The sequence below is a fragment of the Nicotiana tabacum genome, chromosome 7 (genome assembly GCF_000715075.1).
Source record: "Nicotiana tabacum cultivar K326 chromosome 7, ASM71507v2, whole genome shotgun sequence".
In the NCBI taxonomy this organism is placed as follows: domain Eukaryota; kingdom Viridiplantae; phylum Streptophyta; class Magnoliopsida; order Solanales; family Solanaceae; genus Nicotiana; species Nicotiana tabacum.
Window position 1 is genome coordinate 134,530,274 of NC_134086.1, and position 25,383 is coordinate 134,555,656.

A 25,383-nucleotide genomic window follows, 5' to 3' on the forward strand; every position below is an offset into this window, starting at 1 on the left:
TACTATTATTCGTAGCCCCACGGTGAGCGCCAAACTGTTAAATCTTAAAATGGATAACAATTAAATTTTAGGCTATGAAATCAATCATGAGTTACATAATCGATACATTTTAGGCTATTGCATTTCCTTTCATAATTTGACATAATCGATGACGGACATATATTGTATACGGTGAAATCGGGGGACCCAATTTCTCGTTAATAAGGTGTCTCGAAAGATCAACTCGAAGGCTCGAGACCATGGACTGAGTACCCCCCCATCGAGGCCTATCTTCACCCTGCCTGGGGATAATTTTGGCCAAGGCCCCAACGGGCATAGGGAGTTTCCGAAGAGTGCAGCCGGGGTCGGTAAAATCTGTCAGGCTAGTCTGAGCCTGCATCATGAAGTTAGTCAGTTGTCTCATCCCTTTTTCTTTATCATTAATGTATTTTGTACTATGTTGGGATTTCCCCTCATATATAAGGGGGGATCCATTGCACTTTGTAAACTCTGTTGTTCCAACTACCCCACAAGAAATATACATGAACATTTTCTTTTCTCTCTAGCATACTCTCTTGATATTGTTGCTTTCAATTATTATCTTCTTACATGTTGATGAGTGGTGATTTTACCGCTCATTCTAGTCTCTATTCTTTAGTTTTTATGTCCTTTAACTATAATATGAGGTTGTTGATGGTGTGTATTGTTAGATTTTCAGGTAAATGATGCCACGAAGTGATTTGAATTCAATTGGAGTGGAATCGAGCAAAAAAGGGGTGAAAACCATGCAAAACCTCTCTGTGATTGCGCATCTACGGAAGATTGGTTGCAGAAGAAACTCTGCTTCTGCATGAATAGGCCCGTATCTGTAATACTGAGTGACTGTGAAAGAAACTGCATCTGCGGTGGCGCTTCTGCGCTCGGTTGACCGCTTCTGCGGTGGCAAAAGATAATTGATTCTTCGCTTCTATGATGGGCTATCCGTATTAGCAAAGCTGCACCTGCGAGTTTTCTTCCGCAGGTGCAGTCAACGGGCATCAGACCTGGGCATTTAAGGTATTTCACATGTTCTCAATCCCAAACCCACAAATACTCGTCCTAGCAGATATTTTGAGGATCTTTGTCTCATTTTCAGTTCCAAGAGACTAGAGAGAACAAGTTTCGGAAGCTAGGTTTTGCACACACACTTGGGTTTTGAAGATTTCAAGCTTGTGATTAAGGATTTCTTACTCATTTATGTTTATTTCTTTATTTCCTTTCTTTGTATTGAATATTTAAGTGTGTAGTATTTATTTCCAACACTTGAATCTTGTTTATGGAAATATTCATAGTTAATGTATATATTAAATACCTTGTTGAGCTTATGTATTGAATGATTTTCATTTATTTATGAAGTGAGTTGTTGTTTCTTTAATTATTCTTGTTCTTTAATGTTTCTAAAAGGATTAGCTAACCCTAGTACTCGCCCATTAACTCTAAATTTGGAAAAGATAATTTGGGGTTGGGAAAGATTAATTAACAAGAACTTGAGGTTTTAACCCTCATTTTATAGATTCTACCTAGGGATAGGATTGAACTACTTGTAGCCATTCTGGGTGTGCTTAATCTCTTAATTATTTTAGGGATAATTCAATTAGGAAGTCTTGTTGGTGTTAGGAAGAAGCTAATTAAGAATTATTATCCGTGGCTAATTAACATAAACTCGCTCGTATTTGTAAAATCGTGAAATACATTGGATCGTTACTTGAGTGTAATTCCGGATGCATCCATAGTTGTAGCCATTGATCATTTTACTTGCTTTCTAGGTTAGTTTACATTTTCGCATTTAGGTATAAAATATTTTCTAAACCAAAATCTAAATGTTTGGCATTGCATAACAAGTGATAATTCTCTTATATTCCTAATCGCCTACATATTGTTCTCTGTGGGATTCGACCCCGACTCATAGTTGGGTAAAATATATTGCATGCTACCGTGTCCATTTACTTTTGAGTAGTGGATTTGGACATCATCACCTGTTGATCATTTATTGTTTGTCATTGGCCATAAAGAGCCTCCGTCAATCTTATTCTAATTGTTAGTTATATTTCAACCCTCCTCGATACCTCGCAGTCGAACTCCGGAATCGACCTCGAGGCCCCGATAATTGGCCTACCGGTTTGGTTATAGTTCTATCCTTAACTCTATTCGTTTCTAAACCTCGCATGCTTAGCATCAACTGCTTAACAAACTAGCATAAAAGTAGATCACGTATTTTTAGAGTCCCATCAACAAATTTAATCGTTATTACCATTTTCACGGTAAACAGTTTGACGCCCACCATGGGGCTAAAAATAATAGTGATTATTTTTTTGCTGGTTTTACTACATAACGCAAGTTACCATTCACGCTTTTTCTTGTCCAAGATATTCGATTTCAGGATAAAATGTCCAACTCGGTAAATGAAGATGAAAACAACAATCTTGAGGACCATGAGGAAAACGGTGTGGCTGTTCCAGGTGTTGTGGTGCCACCACAAAACCCTGCGAATGCACCGGGACCATTCCTCGTAGATGTGGTCTCACGCGACGCCCAGCGCATCGACATAAGCTCCCACACTGACATGAGCGTGCACCGAGGGGATCAACAAGAAGCACAGGAAACCCCAATTAGGGAAGAACGTGAGGTTAGCTGTCATGTTATTTTTTAAATGTTGCAGGCACAATAGCTAGCTATTGCTCAGCTGCAAAGTCACTAGAAAACTCCTAGCACGGTAGCACCGGGGACAACTCCCCCAGCCGAATAGGTACCTGAGAGGTCGAGCAATAACGGGTCGATATCCGACCCTGTCATTGTAAAAAGGCTCGAGCACCTCACCAAAAGGATCGAATCAGGTGAGAAAATAATAGAAGCCAACAAGAAAAAGGTCAAAACTTACAACTCCAGGGTCGACCAAATTCCGGGCGCACCCTCTATCCAGAAAGGTGTGGATTCAGAGAAGTTCATACAAAGGTCGTTCCCCGAAGAAGCGGCCCCGAAACCTATTCCGAAGAAGTTCAGAATGCCGGAACTCCTAAAGTACAATGAGACCTCATATCCCAATGAACACATTACTTCCTACACCTACGCAGTGAAGGGCAACGACATAAAAACGACGAGATCGAATCTGTATTACTAAAGAAGTTCGGGGAAACACTCTCGAAGGGGGCCATGATGTGGTATCACAACTTAGCTCCTAACTTTATAGGCTCATTCGCCATGCTAGAAGACTCCTTCATAAAGGCACATGCCGGTGCCATCAAAGTAGCAATGAGGAAATCCGATGTTTTCAAGATTAAGCAAAGGGAGAATGAGATGCTGCGAGAATTCGTATCTCGCTTCCAAATGGAACAGATGGAGCTACCACCAGTCTCCGACGACTGGGCAGTGCAGGCTTTCACTCAAGGCCTAAATGAACGAAGCTCGGTGGCTTCAAAACAGTTGAAATAGAATTTGATAGAGTATCTAGCTGTGTCCTGGTCGGACGTCCACAACCGGTATCAATCGAAAATCAGGGCTGCAGATGACCAGTTGGGAGCCCCCTTGGGCTCAGTATGCCCAAGAAGGCTCCTGGTAAAGGAGCCAAAACCAAACAAAGAAAAATATCAGTCATACATTGAAGACAGGAAGAACGCCTCGAGGCATAACCCGCCTTGCAATGATTGGGGGATAGACTGAGGACAAGATCCAAGGGGACCAATCAATAGAGCCAGATTCGATAAGAACACGGGGCCAACAGGGGCACCTTACTTATCAGAATACAACTTCAATGTCGATGTGTCGGACATCGTGTTTGCCATCAGCAAAATCAGATACGCCAAGTGGCCCAGGCCTGTACAATCGGATCCTTCACAAAGGAATCATAACTTAGTGTGCGAGTTTCACAACATTCACGGCCACAGGACCGAGGATTGCCACCAACTCCGGGAAGAGGTAGCTAGGCTACTCAATAAAGGTCACCTCCGAGAATTCCTCAGTGACCGAGCCAAGAATCAGTTCCGAGAAAGAGAGACGGTTAGGAAGAACGAAACAAATGAGCTACAACATGTCATCCACATGATCTTGGGTGGCGTAGACGCCCCGCAGGAACCCATGATGAGAAGGACAAAAATATCCATCACCAGAGAAAAGCGAACCCGGGGTTATATACCCGAGGATGCGCTCACATTCAGCAAAGAGGACACAGAGACATTGTCTCAACCTCACAACGATGCACCGGTAATCTCTTTCCTTGTAAATTCTTTCCAAAAAAAATGTGTACTCGTGGATCTAGGTAGCTCGGCCAACATTATCAAGTCGAGGGTTATAGAGCAACTCGGACTGCTTGAGCAAATCGTGCCCGCTACTCAAGTCCTCAACAGATTCAACATGGTAAGTGAAACAACAAAAGGAGAAATTACCCTCCCAGTCACCGTGGTCGGCATGACCCAAAATGCCAAATTCCATGTTATCGAAGAAGACATGAGATATAACGCCTTATTCGAACGGCTGTGGATACACTGCATGAGAGCAATACTGTCCACTCTATACCAAATGATGAAATTCCTGACAAAGGACAGGATTTAAACCATCTACGGGGAACAACATGTGGCAATAGAAATGTTTGCGGTGCATGACGTGGCACCGACACTCACTCTTATACTCGCAAAAGAGACCAAAGGGTAATCAAGCCACATCTTTGATTAAGCCCGAGTGAAATGTACAAGTAGTTCAATCCAGGTTTGGTTCGAGAAACGGGAAAAGATCCCCTGCGAAGCCATTTTTATCAACCAAAGGCCAGAAGGAATACTCACATCCGGGTTCAGTATTAGCAACAACAGACAAATTCGTGCACGCAGAATCTCCACAAATGCAATAGAATACAACAAGAATCAAAGATCAAAATTAAGGAAATATCTCTGTATTCATGAATATTCAATTACAAAAGGCCGCGAGGGGTCCTTACATATGATTACAAAAGCCCACGAGGGGTCCTTACATAAAAACAAAGAACCAGGAAGGTGTACATATAATAAAAGCCTAAGAGCCTAGCCTATTCTCAAAGGTGCGCCCATTTTCGGGCATCATCTCCTAAAGCACGCATCCTCAAAGACAATATCTTCCAAGCACAATCCCATCGGGAGTCTTATCTCGATTCCCCAGAATGGCATCTTCTAAAGGGGAGACGACGAAGAGGAAAGCGTTGGAGAAGAGAAAAGTGACGCGGAAAGGGTAGAAAGGAACGGAGAAGTGGCTGGGTGAAAAATCTGGCTAGTATGGATTTCGCTAGGCATTACTGTAAAGCCACTTCTTGAGACGTTGCCCCGGTATGGGATGCAACAGTTAGTATATAGTACCACCTCACTCCATGGAAAGTGAAGGGAGCGAGGCGCCGCACTGGATAATCGTGGGAGGTAAGCTGTGATCGAAGCCAACCCTGTACTACTATAAAGTAGCAAGAGAGGTCGAAGCAGCTGTCACAACCCAAATCGATGGGTTGTGATGGGCATCCGGTACCTTACTCGGCCGAATACCAACATAACGTATCTTTCTTATTACATCATCATATACACGTGACATACGGGCCTAATATGCCAACGTAATCATTTATAAACTCAAAACATAGGCCGACAAGGCCGTACAATCTTTCACGTATATGACATATGTCTACAAGCCTCTAATAGTACATAAATATCATAAAGGTTGGGATATAATCCCGCCATACAGAACAATACACGTCTAAATCATACTAACCAAACAATAAACTTTGAAGCAAATAGAGTGCACCAACATCTTCCGCTGAGTTGATAGCCTACTTGGAGGGCTCTCGACCTATCTATCGAGACCTGCGGGCATGAAACGCAGCGTCCCCAGGCAAAAGGGATGTTAGTATGAATAATGTACCGAGTATATAAGGCACATAAATAAGCACATAAGAGACATAGAAAAAATATAGAGTGCATGACTCAACCTGTAAGTCTAAATAACTTTGTAAATCATACATTACTTTTAGCGTCATGCATATGCATAGGAATGTCATTTCGTGCATAGGTACATGTTTCATAATATCATCAACCTCTGAGGGCATCCCATCACATCATATCAGCTATTGTGGGTAAAATCATCATCGTATACCAGCTGATCAGGTGGTGGTGCGTATATAACGCCATAAACTTTCCCATATCCCATATATATATCATACATATATACGCGTATATAACGCCATTTGAATCATATTTCAGCCACTGTGGGCAACATCATCATCATATACCAGCTGATCAAGTGGTGGTACGTAAATAACGCCGTAACCTTTTCTCATATCCCATATACATACATTTTCATATATACGCGTATATAATGCCATCTAGTCATGGGTCAGTACACATGTATAAATGAGTAAAATGCATGAAAAATACATAATAATCTCGATATTTCCTTCCGGATAAACTTTTCCAACTTCGTATTATTCTGAAACCCATGAACAGAAGATAATAATAATTCTCATGGGGAATCAAGAATATAGACACCCCTACTATTTCTATGAATAGAATAATTTATAAAAACTGTGTATTTGCTCATTTCTTTAGTATAATTTGGACTATGCCAAAAGAAAGAAGGGAGAGCCTTAACATACCTATTTCTGTAAAATTTACACTTAGATTTCTTGAACTCTTGGACGAATTTGTTCTGCTTCTAACGTTTTGTGTATTGAAGATAGAAAGGAATTAAATCTTAATGGTTGAACTTTGAAATTTCAATTGAAATCTTGGCAAGATTTTGGACGAATTTTTTTTCTATTTCCAATTTGGGAATGATGAAAATGTTTCGTGTTTCCTTGAGTCTTTGATAGGAAAACGTTGTTTTCCTTTGTGGTTCCTTGGGAATTTGAAAGGAACAATGTTTTTGTTCTTTGAAGTCTTGGAATAAACAATATTGAATTCATTTTGATTTGAATCTTAGCAGATACCAAATTAGTCATTATCTCTCATTTATGCCTAGGTTGCCACCTAGGCATAAGTGACTTCTTAGTCACACTCTTGACGTGGTGAACTCTTGCCACGTGTTTGGGGGAATGATTATTAAGTTTTTATCCACTTATTGGTTAATCGGGTAATGTCCTATTACCCGGTAATTAACCAATTACCCACATAATTTAAAAAATAACCACAAATTACTTAAAATTTTACTCACTTCCCACATACCTTATACACCTTACTATCATGGCCATGTAGTACCTTGTATGGCACTAATCCATAAATACGGGTATTTTAGCTCAGGTCGTATTTTATCCCAAAATACCAAACTTTGACAAAATTGTTTTCCTCGATTTTACTTCCCTCTTACCTTCACGAATTTACTCATCACTTAGGAGCTTTATAATCCCCAAATAATATTTTCCTTGGACTGATGTCAATTACTTTACGACAAATTCAACGTACAATACTGCATGGTGCAACACTGTCGTAACTTATTATTGTGAAGGGTAACATCACCGTAATGTAATACTACAGGGTAGAACACTATCGTAACTTAATACTACTGAATATAACATCATCGTAATATATTACCGCATATGGTGACATCATCGTAACATATTACTGCAGAGCATAACATTATCGTAATATAATATTGCGGGACGTAATATTGACGTAATATTGCAGGGTGTAACAACATTCCCCCCTTTGGAACATTCATCCTCGAATGTTGACTAATGCTCTTATCATTTTCTTAACTTATATCTTCCGAATACTTTAGGAATTTCCTTGCCATTTAGGCGACTGTTCTGTGAATAAGTCCAAAGTCTAGGGCATCCCCCTTAGGCCTCCTTCTCACACCACAACTTGTAGTCGGAATCCTTCCAATCTCGTAACTGTTGCTACTTTTCATCATGCAGCCTGTATAGTTTTAATCTTGTAAGTGTGTCCGATCTCTAGGCTTCACATGTAGAGCTTGATAAGATGTCCCTTTGGGCATTTATGAGTATACTGAAGTTCTTCGCTCGGTACTTGGTTGAATTCATGAATATTGTTATATCTCATCGCACAGGTCCGTTTAACCATCCATATGAATTTACTGCCATAACTCTTACTTTAATTTATTGTTGCGGAGGTGTGCTACCAAATCCCAGATTACTCTCGTTGCCCATTCCATATGTATAAATTTAAATCCTTTAATGCTTCTTCATTACTGTTCATCTTAGAATGACGACCTAATCTTATTTCATACTTTATAACTTTTGTCCATCCATTGTTGATTCACCTCAATATTAATCTACAATATACCACTGATAACTTAACCTTTTTTGTAATATTGCTGCTAGGATTCATGCTTTATCGGGGAACGTCTAAAATGATTAGATTGATCCCCCTAGGCGATATCTTGCTTTCATGACTGTACCTCATAGCATCCCAATGTGATTCACCTTGCGTGGGTACTTTAATCATATCCAATTCATAAGATCCATTTCTTTTCTTCGTTGAATCATTACTCAATCGAAGGCCCAAACGTCATCTTTTATCTATCACAATTACACCCTCATTCTATTACCAGGGTGACATTCTAAATGCTACTAGTCTTAGACTCCTTTGAGTTCATTCAGGCAATAGAGAGCTTTGCATAATTTAGAGAAACCATCTGCTCTTCTTGTTTTCATGGGCTTAATCCTGGGGACTTATCCATTTTTGTTACCTTCTCACTTGCCCTTTCTTATCCTTACTCTTGTCTTCTAGAACCTTGTCATTTCACCACACAATGGCTTGCGACCTACACAACTCTATTTATATTACTTGCAACCTTTCAACTTGCTTGCATCATAGATTTCCTTATGTCATTCTGGGACATCAAGCGAGACATCACATCGTCTCTAACACTTATTTACTGTCTTAATTAGCCTCCTCGATACCTAGAAACCATAGGCTATGAGATATGCCACTGACTATGCCGCTATCATTACTAGATATTGAATCCCAACACTTCTAGCCTTCTATCCGAAGTATGGACTATTCACATATTCTGCCTTTGAGTATCTCGTACGATGTTCACATTTACCTTACTTACCTTAAAATCTCGCATCGTATCTTCTATCTCTTTCATGACCTCCCTTTCACATAGGTATAATTCACGTCCATAACTTGAAGCTCTATTATAATTCTTACATCTCTGGTGCATATACAATCTGGTGGGAGCTTCGTACTGACTTCTTATGAGGCTGGTACTCTTCAGTTGGCTTCATCATAGAGCTATTATAAAATATGGCTACTGTACTATCTTTCTTATACCTCTGCTACTTAAGAGTGATCCTGAGTTCGATAATTCTCTTGGTCCCTCATGTTTTGCTTAGTCGATGTAACTCTTTAGTTTCCTCTTCTTTCTGATTAGCCTCTATGTAGGCTTAAGATATCTTCCGACCTACGACTCTTGGTATTAGTTATTACTTTAGCATTTCATAGGCACTGAGGAATATTTATGATAAAATCCTTTAACAATTCAATCCTTCATCTATGACCTGGGTTCAATTCTTTATTTTAACCTATACCAGAATCTTCTATGGCTGTATATGATGTAGGTATAAAACTCCAAACTCTTAAGTGTGTTCATAACGTCACCAACTCGGGATCATTGATCGAATAATTTCTTTCGTTTCTTCTTAGCTTTCTTCAATGTAAGCTATTAAATTTCCTGGTCTTTTTTGCCTCTTGTTGTGTGCATACTTAGCTTATCTTAGTTTCCACGTATGCTAGAGTTTTCGTGCAACTCATATGACCTTCAAATATTAATTTTAATTTTTCTTTCCGTTCATTATCCACGGTAGGGCCACTTTCCTTTGGAGTGCGTACAATATTGTGTGAGACTGTTGTTACACGACCCTTTCCTCTTTAGGTCGCTGTGCTTAGGTTGAAGCCTTCTTCCTTATTTCCTTAGCTAGTCTTTCATTATAGTACTTAGGGAGAACCCTTGATTACTATAAAGTTGTGAGCTTATTATGGACCTTTTGATGTCCTTTCTTGCTTATAAATATCCGTAATTGCTTACCTCCATTCCCTTTTGCTTGTAGGGTTGCTTCTAAACTGATATTTTGACTGTCTTCCTAGTGGCACTCTCTTTTATTCTCATAACATTCATACGGTACCTTTAACTACCCCTGACTCATATCTAAATATATTTCAAGTATTACAATAACATTACTGCATAGCTGAATTCACTATATTGGGTTTTACTATGTTTATCTTGCACGATCTGTTGATTCGTCTGTAACTTCCTGTCTAGCCATAACTAGGCTCTTCCTTAATCAACTGCTAACTACTTATTATCCCATTCTCATATAAATATTGCACATAATCTTTCTTGGGTTATTTCCTTTGTCTTAACTTACGTCTCGCACTGGCTCCTTATTTATCCATAACATTCGGGGCAGGAACGCCTCACTTCTTCTGATTAACGTCGTGTTTGCATAATGTTCTAGGATCGTAGCCTACCTATAGGTTTTGAATAGTGCAATATCATCCCTTTCTTATTTTTATTACATTCTCCCTTTACCATTTCGTAGCTACTGGAACCACTTAATTCTGACTTAACACCACATCACTCCATGTTCATCCCTTTAGGGGAGTACTAAGAGTTGAAGACACGAGGATCTACCTGTAGATGTGTTACCTCTTCATCTTTGGCGTCTTTTCACATCATCAATGACCCTTACTCTCATTGCGGCAATCCTTCTGTACCAAGGATAACAAAATTCCTCACTCACGAGGGGTGATACTTAGTGTAACTGGCACATACAATCCCTTAAGCTTAACTTTGCTCACATTGCTTGCTTTAGGGAAGCGTCTTCCTGAATAACCATTCTCTAAGTTTCTCATGAATCTTCCTCTGTTGTCCATTCTATTATCCCCGGAATGCAATATGAAGTTCTCATGATGCCGACCACCATCAAATCACTTAGTCCCTAATTCATGTTTAGTTTATCTTTTTCCACTAGCCCATGCCGACTTCTATTACCCTGGGGTCTAACTTTTTCTTCTGAATCACATTAGCATCGCGAACTTGTTTCTCGGTGTGACGACCCGACCCGTCGTCATGTGAGTTACCACCCCGTTTCCCCCATTTTATGCTTTTTCATGTTTCATTATCGGTATTCGGCGTGTTAGAGTTTAATCGGATTGGTTTTAATAAGAAATAAGACACTTAGTCTCTTTTAAGAAGGCTTAAGTTGGAAAAGTCACCCAGATGTTGACTTATGTGTTAGAGGGATCAGATGTGAGTTCCGATGGTTCGGTTAGCTTCAGGAGGTGATTTGTGACTTAGGAGAGTGATCAGAAGTGGTTTTGGAGGTACGGTGTAGAATTAGGCTTGAATTGGCGAAGTTAGTATTTTGGCGAATTCCGGTTGATAGGTGATATTTTGATCCGAGGGTCGGAATGGAATTCCGAGAGTTTCTGTAACTTCGTTATGTCATTTTGGACTTGTCTGCAAAATTTGAGGTCATTTAGACGTGGTTTGGTTGGGTTTTTGATCAAAAATGGAATTTGGAAGTTCTTGAGATTCATAGGCTTGAATTCGATGTGATTTGATGATTTTGGTGTTAGTCGAGGTGTTTTGATGATTGGAACGAGATTGAATAATGTTTAGGATGCATTGGTGCTTTTGGTTGAGGTCCCGGGAGCCTCGGGCGTGTTTCGGGTGAGTTTTGAGCGAGTACGAACACCCCGGAACTTAGAAAATGGAGGGGGCAGTAGTTGTGGCGTGGACCGCGCTCCTTTTCGCGCTGGGCGCGCTGGCCTAGCGCTGACCGCGTCAAAGTGGGCGCGGCCACGGTCACTGAAGACTGCGGGTTACTGGTCCTACTTCGGAAGCTCATATCTTTTGATCCACAAGGGATTTTGAGGTGATTCAAAAATGAAAGTTGTAGCCCTTTCTGTCTAGTTTCCAGAAAGATAAAGATATCGTACTTTGCACATATGTAGAAAAAGTTATGGCCAAAATGTCTAAGTCTTTCCCTGTAGAGCAAGACCTGCGCGACCGCGGTCGTTTTAGCGCGGACCCCGCTGGTTTTGCGCGGACCGCCCTCATTTTTGTGCGGTTAGCGATGTCGGAATCCGAGGGGTACTCTATAAATACGATGTTTTGGGTTTTATTTGATATTTTAACCTAGAGAGCTCGGATTTTGGCGATTTTTCGAAGGTTTTTCAAGAAATTGGTCGGGATAAGTGATTCTAACTCAGATTTGGTTAGAGTATGAATCTATCACTGAATTCATCATTTAATTCGTGATTTGAGATGGAATTTGGGAAGAAAATTGTGGAACCTTTCAAAAATGTAAAATGATGGTTTGAAAGACCAAATGATATCGGAATTGGATAATTTTGGTATGGTTAGACTCGTGAGGGTATGAGGATTCTGAAAATGTAAATTTTACCCGATTCCGAGACGTGGGCCTGGGCTCGGGTTTTGCTAATTTCGAGATTTTTGATATTTTTCGAATGTTTTCGCTTGGGCTTTGTTTCCTTAGCATATTGTGACATATTCGTTCTGATTTTGGATAGATTCGACACGCAGGGAGGCCAATTCAAGGGGCAAAGGCGTCGTGAGCTAGAGAATTAGCCAGTTCGAGGTGAGTAATTGATGTAAATGATGTCCTGTGGGTTTGAAACCCCGGAATTTCACATCGTAACGCTATATTGAGGTGACTTGCACGCTGGATAACGGGCATGGGGTAGAGCACCGTTGGGGATTGTGACTTGGTCCGTCCCGAGAGATATTTTACTACATTTTTGGTTGAGACGTATACTTTATTATTGTGAATTGGGCTTGTTTCTATGCTTGGGGCCTTGTGCCGACCTGTAGAACCCTTAGGGGATTTTTGACTGGTTTTCCTCACTTATTTTGTTAAAGAATTTATATCCTCAGTCATGTTTCCAATTGTAGGCTTCTTGCCAATTATTTGAATCCTTCAAGGATTGACATCACTGCTTTCGCATATTTTGCATATCATTTGACCTCAGTCCAAGATTTTAAATACAGTTTTGCAAACTCAGCCATCTTTCTAAGATTTGAAAACTTAAATGATATTTCGGGCTGAGAACTACTGTTTTACAAATGCCAAGGGGATTATGATCCTGCGCGCCGCAGCAGTGTTATATTGATAATGAGGCCGATAGCCTGGTTGATTACATTGATATTGAGGCTAAGAGTCTGGTTGATTACATTGATATGAAGGCCGAGAGCCTGGGTGATCATACTGAGATTGATATGAGGCCGAGGGCCTAGATTTGCTGCCACGAGATGGCTTGATATTGCGCTTGGGCTGTAGGATCCCCTCCGGAGTCTATACATACCCCCAGTGAGCGCCGTCGACGATTAATAAATATGGATGGCTCGGGCTGCACGCCGCAGTGGGTACCAGAGGGTATCGTCATATACATTGCATTGCACTCATGCATTTATTCTTTATATGCATTATCTGCCATAATAATTATGTGCTCTTATTTCATTGACTGGTTTCTTTGTACTGTTCTGAGCCTGAGGGGCTGATACTGTTCTGAGATACTGAGCCCGATGGGCAGATTTCTAGTTATTATTTTGATACTAAGCCCGAGGGACAGATTTCTACTTGTGGTTTTAATATTGAGCCCGAAGGGTAGATTTCTACTCGTCATTTTACTGCCAAATTACCTGTTTTACCAGTTTAAAAGAAATTTCACATGATGTTTCACTGAATTGTTATTTTAAATGGTTTCACTGCTTCTGTATAGAATGTTGTGTGCCTTAACGTGTTTTCTTACCTTCAGTCATTATTTTTATTTATTACTCACTGGGTCGGAGTACTCACATTACTCCTTGCACCATGTGTGCAGGTACTGGTATTCCTAAAGCATAGAGCGAGTTTCTCTGCTGTTCAGTTTTCATCGGAGTTATCGAGGTAGCTGCATGGTGTTCGCAGACCCGTTTTCTCCCTTATCTTCTGTCATTTATGATATCTTCAGACTTTGTTCTTAATTCTATACTTTATAGAATTTTTAATAAACTCTGTAGTAGCTCATGACTTGTGACACCCCGGTTAGGGCTGAGTTGGGTTAGATTTTCCGTATTTTATCTATACTTTCCGCTATTGGATATTATTAAACCATGTTTATACTATAATTGTGTTAATTAATTGTTTTAAAAAGATGAATTGGGTTGAATGAGTGGCCTTGTCTCCATGAGAGGCGCCATCACGACCAGGTTCGAGAATTGGGTCGTGACAAGTTGGTATCAGAGCCTAGGTTACTTGGTCTCGCGAGTCATGAGCCGGTTTAGTAGAGTCTCGCGGATCGGTATGGAGACGTCTGTATTTATCCTTGAGAGGCTGCAGAACCTTTAGGAAAACTTCACATTCTTGAATTATTATCGTGCGTCCTTGATTCATCTTGAAAAGAAACTTTTGAAATTCCTTCCACGCGTTCGTATGCGCGCATGGGTGCTCAGTATCAGTTGTGCCTCAATGGCTTGTGATTCCCCGATCGAGGGGCGAGGTGTTATCCCTGTGAGTTTATGGTGGGCCAGTCTGGAGGACTTGAGGTTGGATATTTGCCTATGGCGGGAGCACCGAGTTGCTGATTGTGTGAACAAGTGTTTTTGAATTTATATGTTCGGTAGTGTCCCTGTTAGAGGAAATGATGGTTGTGGCTATGTGATAAGTATGTTAGTACTGCGAGGCGTATCTATATGATTTGGAAGCGACGAGGAGGGTCTGCTGAATGATGGAAGAACTAATAGATGCTTGAAGTCCATCGCGATTCAAGTTATAGCTCGAGTTATGGGCGTGTGAAGAATCTTTTCATGTCTCCTAGTTGGGAGTGAAATAAATTTCATGTTGCGGTATGAGTATAGACTCAGGAAGATGAAGTGACTACGTAATGCTTATGGCGGTGGAAGGTATGCAGAAATGTTAGTTGGAGGCAAAGCAGGTGGGTCATTTCCTGCGGGGTGTTCTAAAGTTGTGTTATCCTTATGTTATCTATTAGAAGACCTCAATTGCAAGTGAATAAAATGTGTTGAAATTTAAATTGGATCGCCTAGAGAGTGGGCTTCACTGTTGTGTGAGTGAATGTGAGATTTGCAGAAGAGTTAAAAATTCTAAATGATTTGTGTTTCCACAAGCTTATGAAGGATCGAGTTTAATCTCACTATGGTATTGAGGTAACAATGGAGTATATGTGTTATAAGTATAGTGTGTTGTGATCTATGGCTTCGAGCCAAGTTAGGGAGCTTGCTATTGGTTAGCGGATTGTGCAGTTATGTACTATGTTAGTTCCGATTTGATGCATGTTGATGAATCAGTTCTGGTTGTGGTTATTGGTTCAAGAATGGCATGAGTGAAGGAAAATTTTGACAAGATGTCATGAGCTCGGATGAGCAGGAGATAAGTTTCGATGTTTACGGTAAGTTGGTATTGTCTTCAGCCTCACCTAAGATCGGTGTTTTGTAAAATGGGTTTTGCATCCTGGTTAATGATTCTTGATCACTCTTTAGCGTTAGTGCGACCGGTGGTTTGGAGGTATGCTCCAGATATTGTTGTGGTAGGTTGTGGGAGTGTGTCCCACGGAAAGATTATATAAGTGTGGCATGTGATCACTTGATTGATTAAAGATGTAAACCAAGTATGAAGTTTGTGATGGTGTCGTTAAATTCCAAGGTCTTGTGCCTGGAGGGCACTTTGCTTATTGGGTTGTGAACTGGGGAGGATTACTCCGATTGTGATGGTTGTTCTTGTGTGTTATGAGAAAAATGGGAGTTATTATGGACCTTTAAAAGGTTATCAGACTAGTCAGTGTGATCAGAATCAGCTTTCAGTCGGTGGATAGATTTAATGTGAATAATGGCTCTATATCAGGCCAGATGTGTGCATTTTAGTAATGCGGTCCTCATGGAAAGTAGTTAGGTTGATGTTTCGTTGTCAGATATTTCGCGTAGTAACGCATTGCACCGTGTGAGTTGTGAGACAGCTTGAGAAATTGCTATGTGTTGAGAATCCGCGTAGGAATGACGTTATATGAGCATCTTGGCTCTTGAAATTCAGACTGTACATCGCACCTCAGTTGTGCTTGAGTTTTGTAGCTTATAACGATATATGTCCCTCAGAGATATTATTATGCACTTATCATGCTTACGACCGATACTCGGTATTTTGTTGTAATGAGCAAATTTGGCTCGATGTGCATCTCCTTATGTGAGATCTATGTGTGGATTGGGTGGCACGCCGCCATGGGTATGTTATCTAGATCGGGTTGCACGCCGCAACAGTGTGATGTTGAGTATAGTTTTCTATATGCTATTTTGTATGCCTTGTTTCCTGTTTTCTAAGGAAAGTCAGTATTAGTGCGTGGGATTGGTAATTCCTTCCAGAGCTCGTTTTTTTTTGTATCGCGTTCGAATTGGTAGCCTATTGGCATATTGGGGGCATCATATGCGGCTTTTGATTATGTCTGGGGTGGCTTATTGCCTGAGTAGTTCGTAATGGGTGAGACGAGATCATTGAATTCGAGATCAGTGCAATCTGAGTATATAAAGTAAATTAAGGGGCTAAGACCATTGTTTGGTTCATAATGAGGTGATAGTTCTTTCTAGAAGTATAGACCCAATGAATTATTGATTCGGCGGTGTTATGAATTTATACAGATCTCATCCGTCGTGTCGGTATTGTAAGAATTTGAACAAGACCTATGTATGTCATGCGGAGCATGGGATGTGTAATGATTTTTCTTCTAGATGGGATCAATGGAAGTTCTTGACTAGTTGAGTACGTAAACGTTCATGGTTCGGAAGGGAGGTGAAGTCCTCATTTTACCTTAGGATGATATGGTATATGCGATATATTGTGAAGGATTGAGATTTGCGTGTGTAAGGTTATGGTTCAGTTCTAAAGGGAAATTCATAACATTCTTAGGCAGTACAGGCAGCTTTAGGTGATTAGAGGGATGAGCTTCAGATGATTAGGGTGAACGATCTTCAGATGATTAAGGAAATTGTATTTCTAATCATAGTGATTTGTAGAGGGTATATGTTTCAGAAAAAAAAAAGCCAATGTGATTAAGTTGATGGCACTTCAATAGTATTGCGGCAATTTAAGGCTGGATCAACTGCTGATATTCGAGTTTCTTGTATGGCACATAGAAATTTTAGAGTATTTATCGTGGAATGATTGGATATCAAAGGTGTGCATGTATTCGTACGGTGGAAATTGGAATCAGGTATGATGATTTGTGTGCCATATGGAGTTGGAGACTGGGAGTTCTCATGTACAGGCTAGGTTGTGGTGGTGGATCGTGTGTATTCGGCACCGTTTAGTGGCAATCGGGATTTGGAGGCTCGAGTGGATCTTTGTTTGCTGGTATGTCAGATTTTGGATGTGATGTCGGAATTCAGACTGGTTGTCTTAGTGTTGAGTGATTCTGAACTATTGCGCTATGGGCAATACCGAAAATGCCACGGGTTGAGTGATGAAGTGCATTGGATTATGTTCTAGCAGAGTGGTTTGTATTTCAAAGGATCAGCGGACGGTTGAGAAGGATTGCTTTCTTAATTGGGCATTCGTGATGGATGTCAGTGCAAAGGTTGCTATCATTAATTCAGTTCCGGTGTTGGGGGACTTTTCAGATGAGTTTCATATGGCTAGGCATGTCGCCGGGAGAGGTTGTTAATTTCGGTATTAATTTGTTGTCGGGCACCAGATCGTCTGGCTCCAATAGGAGTTGTAGTAGTGGAAGTCGAGCGGGATGAGTAATTAGGTGTTACTCGGTGAATACCGTACCAGTTATGTTCTATCAGGTTTGCGTGGTGTGTGTTATTTGTTTCACCCTAGGTGTAATGATTTGCTTTGGATCCAGACATCAATTGAGCATTGTTGTCGATTTCAAGCATAGTGACTTGAGGTGTTTCATGTGGAGTAATATTTGGATAAGATCACGCGTTGCAGCAAAGCTGTGTGGAAACATGACATTGCGGGTCAAATTTATGTGTCCTGTTTCTATGATGTGAGACAAGGTCTCAGCCTTGTGTTGTGGCAGTACTGGTGAGTTTGAGGTACAACTCTCTCAGTTGAGTCATTTTCATGAATTGAGTATGTTCGGATCGTTTCTTATTGGTGCACGCATTATGCAAGTTGTGGCTTAGGCATGTATTGATGTGTCATGTCGCCAAAGTAGTGTGTTTGGTCAGAAGAGATCGTTGAAATCATTAATGAATGCGAATGGTTTCGATTTCAGTATGTGTGATGGGTAAATATCGAGATTCGGTTCAAAAATTTGTTATGGTAATTGCTAGAGGAGAAATGGCCTCATGAATGGTTGATCTGAGCAATAATTATGGTTTATTGCGTGTTTTAATTACCGTTGGCAGTATATGAAAGTGTTGGAATGAGACCTTGGCTAATAAGAGATTTCTATCGGTATTTGGTTCTTGTGGGCAACTGCTGTGAATGGAAGTTATCGATGCATGTGTTTGAGTTATTGGTATATCATATAATTGCACCCGAGGTTGCAGGCATGGTCTATTGCAGCTGGTTCAGACTTATTCTGAGTATAGGTGTGAGGTTCTGATCTTGTGTATGATTCCGAAAAGTGAAATGTGGTTCTATGATTTATGGGCTAGACTGGATTGTGTGATTTAGTTAAAACTCCTTATCGGACTCATGTGAGATAGGACGACGTGGGATCATCCCCGAGTTTATGCTCGATAAGGTCATTCAGCTTTCGGTTGGCTTCTAGGACAACTCTGGGTACGCTCGAGGATGAGCGTTTGTTTAAGTTGGGGAGAATGTGACGACCCGACCCGTCGTCACATCAGTTACCACCCCGTTTCCCCCATTTTATGCTTCTTCATGTTTCGTTATCGGTATTCGGTGTGTTAGAGTTAAATCGGATTGGTTTTAATAAGAAATAAGACACTTAGTCTCTTTTAAGAAGCTTAAGTTGGAAAAGTCACCCAGATGTTGACTTATGTGTTAGAGGGTTCGGATGTGGGTTTCGATGGTTCGGTTAGTTTCAGGAGGTGATTTGTAACTTAGGAGAGTGATCGGAAGTGGTTTTGGAGGTACAGTGTAGAATTAGTCTTGAATTGGCGAAGTTAGTATTTTGGCGAATTCCGGTTGATAGGTGACATTTTGATCCGAGGGTCGGAATGGAATTTCGAGTGTTTCTGTAACTTCGTTATGTCATTTTGGACTTGTCTGCAAAATTTGAGGTCATTCGGACGTGGTTTGGTTGGGTTTTTGATCAAAAATGGAATTTGGAAGTTCTTGAGATTCATAGGCTTGAATTCGATGTGATTTGATGATTTTGGTGTTAGTCGAGGTGTTTTGATGATTGGAACGAGATTGAATAATGTTTAGGATGCGTTGGTGCATTTGGTTGAGGTCCCGGGGGCCTCGGGCGTGTTTCGGGTGAGTTTTGAGAGAGTACGGACACCCCGGAACTTAGAAAATGGAGGGGGCAGCAGTTGTGGCGCGGACCGCGCTCCTTTTCGCACTGGGCGCGCTGGCCTAGCGCTGACCGCGTCAAAGTGGGCGCGGCCGCGGTCACTGAAGACTGTAGGTTACTGGTTCTACTTCGGAAGCTCATATCTTTTGATCCACAAGGGATTTTGAGGTGATTCAAAAATGTAAGTTGTAGCCCTTTGTGTATAGTTTCCAGAAAGGTAAAGATAACGCACTTTGGACATATGTAGCAAAAGTTATGGCCAAAATACTAAAGTCTGTCCCTGCAGAGCAAGACCTGCGCGGCCGCGGTCGTTTTTGCATGGACCCCACTGGTTTTGAGCGGACCGCGGTCATTTTTGTGCGGTTAGCGGTGTCGGAATCCGAGGGGTACTCTATAAATACGAGGTTTTGGGTTTTATTTGATATTTTGACCTAGAGAGCTCGGATTTTGGCGATTTTTCGAAGGTTTTTCAAGAAATTGGTCGGGGTAAGTGATTCTAACTCAGATTTGGTTAGATTACATGAATCTATCACTGAATTCATCATTTAATTCGTGATTTGAGATGGAATTTGAGAAGAAAATTGTGGAACCTTTCAAAAATGTAAAATGATGGTTTGAAAGACCAAATGGTATCGGAATTGGATAATTTTGGTATGGTTGACTCGTGAGGGTATGAGGATTCTGAAAATGTAAATTTTACCTGATTCCGAGACGTGGGCCTGGGGCTCGGGTTTTGCTAATTTCGAGATTTTTTGATATTTTTCGAATGTTTTTGCTTGGGCTTTGTTCCCTTAGCATATTGTGACGTATTCGTTCTGATTTTGGATAGGTTCGACGCGCGCGGAGGCCAATTCAAGGGGCAAAGGCGTCGTGAGCTAGAGAATTAGCCAGTTCGAGGTGAGTAATTGATGTAAATGATGTCCTGTGGGTTTGAAACCCCGGAATTTCACATCGTAACGCTATATTGAGGTGACTTGCACGCCGGATAACGGGCGTGGGGTAGAGCACCCTTGGGGATTGTGACTTGGTCCGTCCCGAGAGATATTTTACTACATTTTTGGTTGAGACGTATACTATATTATTGTGAATTGGGCTTGTTTCCATGTTTGGGGCCTTGTGCCGACCTGTAGAACCCTTAGGGGATTTTTGACTGGTTTTCCTCACTTATTGTTTTAAAGAATTTATATCCTCAGTCATGTTTCCAATTGTAGGCTTCTTGCCAATTATTTGAATCCTTCGGGGATTGACATCACTGCTTTCGCATATTATGCATATCATTTGACCTCAGTCAAAGATTATAAATAATGTTTTGCAAACTCACCCATCTTTCTAAGATTTGAAAACTTAAATGATATTTCTAAATGATATTTCGGGCTGAGAACTACTGTTTTACAAATGCCTAAGGGGCTTATGATGATTTTTGGACTGAGCATGGATCGGGCTGCGCGCCGCAGCAGTGTTATATTGATATTGAGGCTGAGAGCCTGGTTGATTACATTGATATTGAGGCCGAGATCCTGGTTGATTACATTGAAATGGAGGCCGAGAGCCTGAGTGATTATACTGAGATTGATATGAGGTCGAGTGCCTAGATTTGCTGCCATAAGATGGCTTGATATTGCGCTTGGGTGGTAGGAGCCCCTCCGGAGTCTGTACACACCCCTAGTGAGCGTCGTCGACGATAAATAAATGTGGATGGCTCGGGCTGCACGCCGCAGTGGGTACCAGAGGGTACTGTCATATGCATTGCATTGTACTCATGCATTTATTCTTTATCTGCATTATCTGCCATAATAATTATGTGCTCTTATTTCATTGACTGGTTGCTTTGTACTGTTCTGAGCCTGAGGGGCCGATACTGTTCTGAGATACTGAGCCCGAGGGGCAGATTTCTAGTTATTATTTTGATACTGAGCCCGAGGGACAGATTTCTACTTGTGATTTTGATATTGAGCCCGAGGGGCAGATTTCTACTCGTCATTTTACTGCCAGATTACCTGTTTTACCGGCTTAAAAGAAATTTCACATGATGTTTCACTGAATTATTATTTTAAATGATTTCACTGCTTCTGTATAGAATGTTGTGTGCCTTAACGTGTTTTCTTACCTTCAGTCATTATTTATATTTATTACTCACTGGTTCAGAGTTCTCACATTACTCTCTGCACCATGTGTGCAGGTACAGGTATTCCTGAAGCATAAAGTGAGTTTTTCTGCTGTTCAGTTTTCATCGGAGTTATCGAGGTAGCTGCATGGTGTTCGCAGGCCCGTTTTCTCCCTTATCTTCTGTCATTTATGATATTTCAGACTTTGTTCCTAATTCCATACTTTGTAGAATTTTAGTAAATTCTGTAGTAGCTCATGACTTGTGACACCCCGGTTAGGGCTGAGTTGGGTTGGATTTCCGTATTTTATCTATACTTTCCGCTATTGGATATTATTAAACCATGTTTATACTATAATTGTGTTAATTAATTGTCTTAAAAGGATGAATTGGGTTGAATGGCTGGCCTTGTCTTCATGAGAGGCGCCATTACGACCAGGTTCGGGAATTGGGTCGTGACACTCGGAGTGAGGATATGACTTTATGGCCTATACTCTTTTGTTATCTCAAGGCCTGTCACTTCTCGTCTTTTCCTTCACTTGACTATCGACTCTGGAATACTATCATCTTTTTGGACTACTGTTCTCATCCATATATCACATCTTACTCTTAATGCTTCATTAGATCTCTTCTTATTTCCTGCGAACATTTCTATCTATCACTTTATTCTGAAAACTTCAACAATATATTCTTTTGCTTTTAGCTCCCCTTTGCACCATCCATTGGCTCTTTGGTTTGCCTAGCATTATCTCTCTACTAGGGACGGGAGCCCTACTAAGATAATATTTATCCTTTTTAGGCTTCCAGTGCCTGTCTTTGTAGTACTCATGTCTAGCTGTACTATTTTATAGTGCACCATCTAGGTATCTCATAAGGAGATCTATTATCACCTTTTTAATATCCTTCCGAAATGTAAATTAGCGCAAACCATCCATCCATCATTTTGGGTTACTCTAACCCCAGTCGGATCCTGCTATCCCATCCTTCTCTTAAACCATATCCTTTAGCTCCCATAGGGCATGACTGAGATAGGTGTGGCCGATTGTACGTACATCGGTTACTGTTTAAGGTAACTCAAAATGCTTATATCTCCCTTCCTGAATGGTAAATAATGATAATCTTTATTAACTGGGTACCTCGTACCCTTCTTCACCTTGCTTCTTTTACTTGCTGAAACTTGTGTCTAACTTTGAGTCTTTGAGAGGAAAACAGTGTTTTCCTTTGTGATTCCTTGAGAATTTGAAAGGAACAATGTTTCTGGTCGTTGAAGTCTTGGAATGAACAATATTGAATTCATTTTGATTTGAATCTTAGCAGATACCAATTTAGTCGTTATCTCTCATTTATGCCTAGGTTGCCACCTAGGCATAAGTGACTTCTTAGTCACACTCTTGATATGGTGAACTCTTGCCATGTGTTTGGGGAATGATTATTAAGTTTTTATCCACTTATTAGCTAATCTGGTAATGTCCCGTTACCTGGTAATTAACCAATTACCCGCATAATTTAAAAAATAACCATAAATTACTTAAAATTTTGCTCACTTCCCACATACCTTATACACCTTACTATTATGGCCATGTAGTACCTTGTATGACACTAGTCCATAAATACCGAATATTTTAGCTCGGGCTGTTTTTATCCCAAAATGCCAAATTTTGACAAAATTGTTTTCTTCGATTTTACTTACCCTCTTACCTTCGCGAATTTACTCATCATTTATTATCCTTATAATCCCCAAATAATCTCTTTCTTGGACTGATGTCAATTACTTTACGATAAATTCAACGTACAATACTACAGGGTGCAACACTATCGTAACTTATTACTGCAAAGCGTAACATCACCGTAATGTAATACTACAGGGTAGAACACTATCGTAACATAATACTGTTGGACGTAAAATCATCGTAATATATTACTGCAGAGGGTGACATCATCGTTATATATTACTGTAGAGCATATTATTGTCGTAATATAATACTGCGGGACGTAATATTGACGTAATATTATGGGGTGTAATAGCAGCTTTTACCCGAGAAGGTCGGGATCGATTTCCATAGGGAGCTAGATAGGAGTTGAGTTTCTATCTAAATGGGAGTTGTGTAATTGTTCCTAATTGCACTTCTAAACATTGTTTGCTTTGGTTTCATTTCTAATTTTATATTACTACGATACTAAATTAAGCTGAGTAAAGCTAAGGTTAAACTATTGAGAGTTGATCAAATAGGTAAAAGGCACTAGGGTAGTGACTTTCTCCTAGGTGGTTAATTGACGGATTCTTGATAAGGCTAGATTGTCACATTTGGGGAGTATAATATAACCATTGCACGATTCTACTAACCTATACATCTCGGTAGTTCGAGTGATTTTGTCCGAATTAACTTTCTCAAGACCAAATGGGTATGCAAATTTGTATAAGCAATTGAGGTTCAAGTCTGTTCATGTTTAGTGGAGAGGTCAACCTGCTGAGGCATCGACCCGGGAGTCTGAGTCCGATATGCGGAGCCATTATCCCTATCTTTTCCCCGACTCAGATACTTCCTTCTTCTGTCCAATCGAGGACGAACAGTTGTTTTCATTCTATCTATGATGACCCAAAAGGTCATCACTTATTTTAAAAATAAATTATATGTTCCAAGGCCTTAAAAACCTCTTTTTGTCTCACCTCGATTTGTGTGCGCAGTCCAGGCGCGTAGCCGGAAAGCCATTATGTGAAAATCTGTCGAAAATGATGAATTTTGACTTTAAAATAAATTTAAGTTGACTTCGATCAACATTTTGGGTAAACGAATCCAGACTCATGATTTGACGGTCCCGGAGGGTCCGTAGGAAAATATAGGACTTGGGCATATGCCCAGAATCAAATTCTGAGGTCCCAAGCCCGAGAAATTAAATTTTAAACAAAATTATTTTCTGGAATTATTTATGAGTTTTGGAAATGAAATGTGTTTGAAATTCGATGGTATCGGGCCCGTATTTTTGTTCTGGAGCCCGGTATAGGTCTTATGTGTGATTTAAGATGAGTCTGTGAAATTTGGTAAGAAACGGACTTGAAATGACGTGAATCAGACCTTATTTGAGAAAAATTTGAAACTGTGATGTTTTTAAGAAATTTCATGATTTTGATGCTAAATTCATAGTTGTTGATATTATTTTGGCGATTTGAATCTACGAGCAAGTCCATATGATATTTTTAGGTTGGTGTGCATGTTTGGTTTGGAGCCCCGAGGGCTCGGGTGAGTTTTGTATAAGCCACAGGGTGGAATTTGGACTTGGGAAAATTACAGGTTTCAGCTGATATATTGCAGGCCTGCATGTTTCACATTTGTGAAGCTTGGGTGAGGGCTGAGTTGCAAATGCAAAATAGCCCAGGCCAGCCTTTCCTCGCAAATGCGAGTTATTCATCGCAAATGTGTTGTTCTCCATCTTGGCCAGTCGTCGCAAATGCGACTATTTTCTCGTAAATGCGATTTCGCATTTGCGAATGGTCTCTTGCAAATACGAAGATGAACGGAAAGCTGATTGGGTCGCAAATGCAATATTTTCTTCGCAAATGTGAGCTTAGCAGAGTCTGGATTCGCAAGCAATTGCGATACCTGCAACCTGTAAATTCACACTTAGACGTATTTTCAACCATTTTTCATATCTTCTCAAAACATAAACTCTCTTGGGCGATTTTCCAAAGAAAACTTCTTCTCCAAATCAATTGTAAGTCATTTCTAACTAGGTTTCTTCAATCTTTAACATCTTTTCACATGATTTCAACTCAAAATCAATAATTTTCATGAGGGAAATTGGGTGTTTTGGGTAGAACCTAGATTTTTTCAAATTTTAGGGATTGGACCT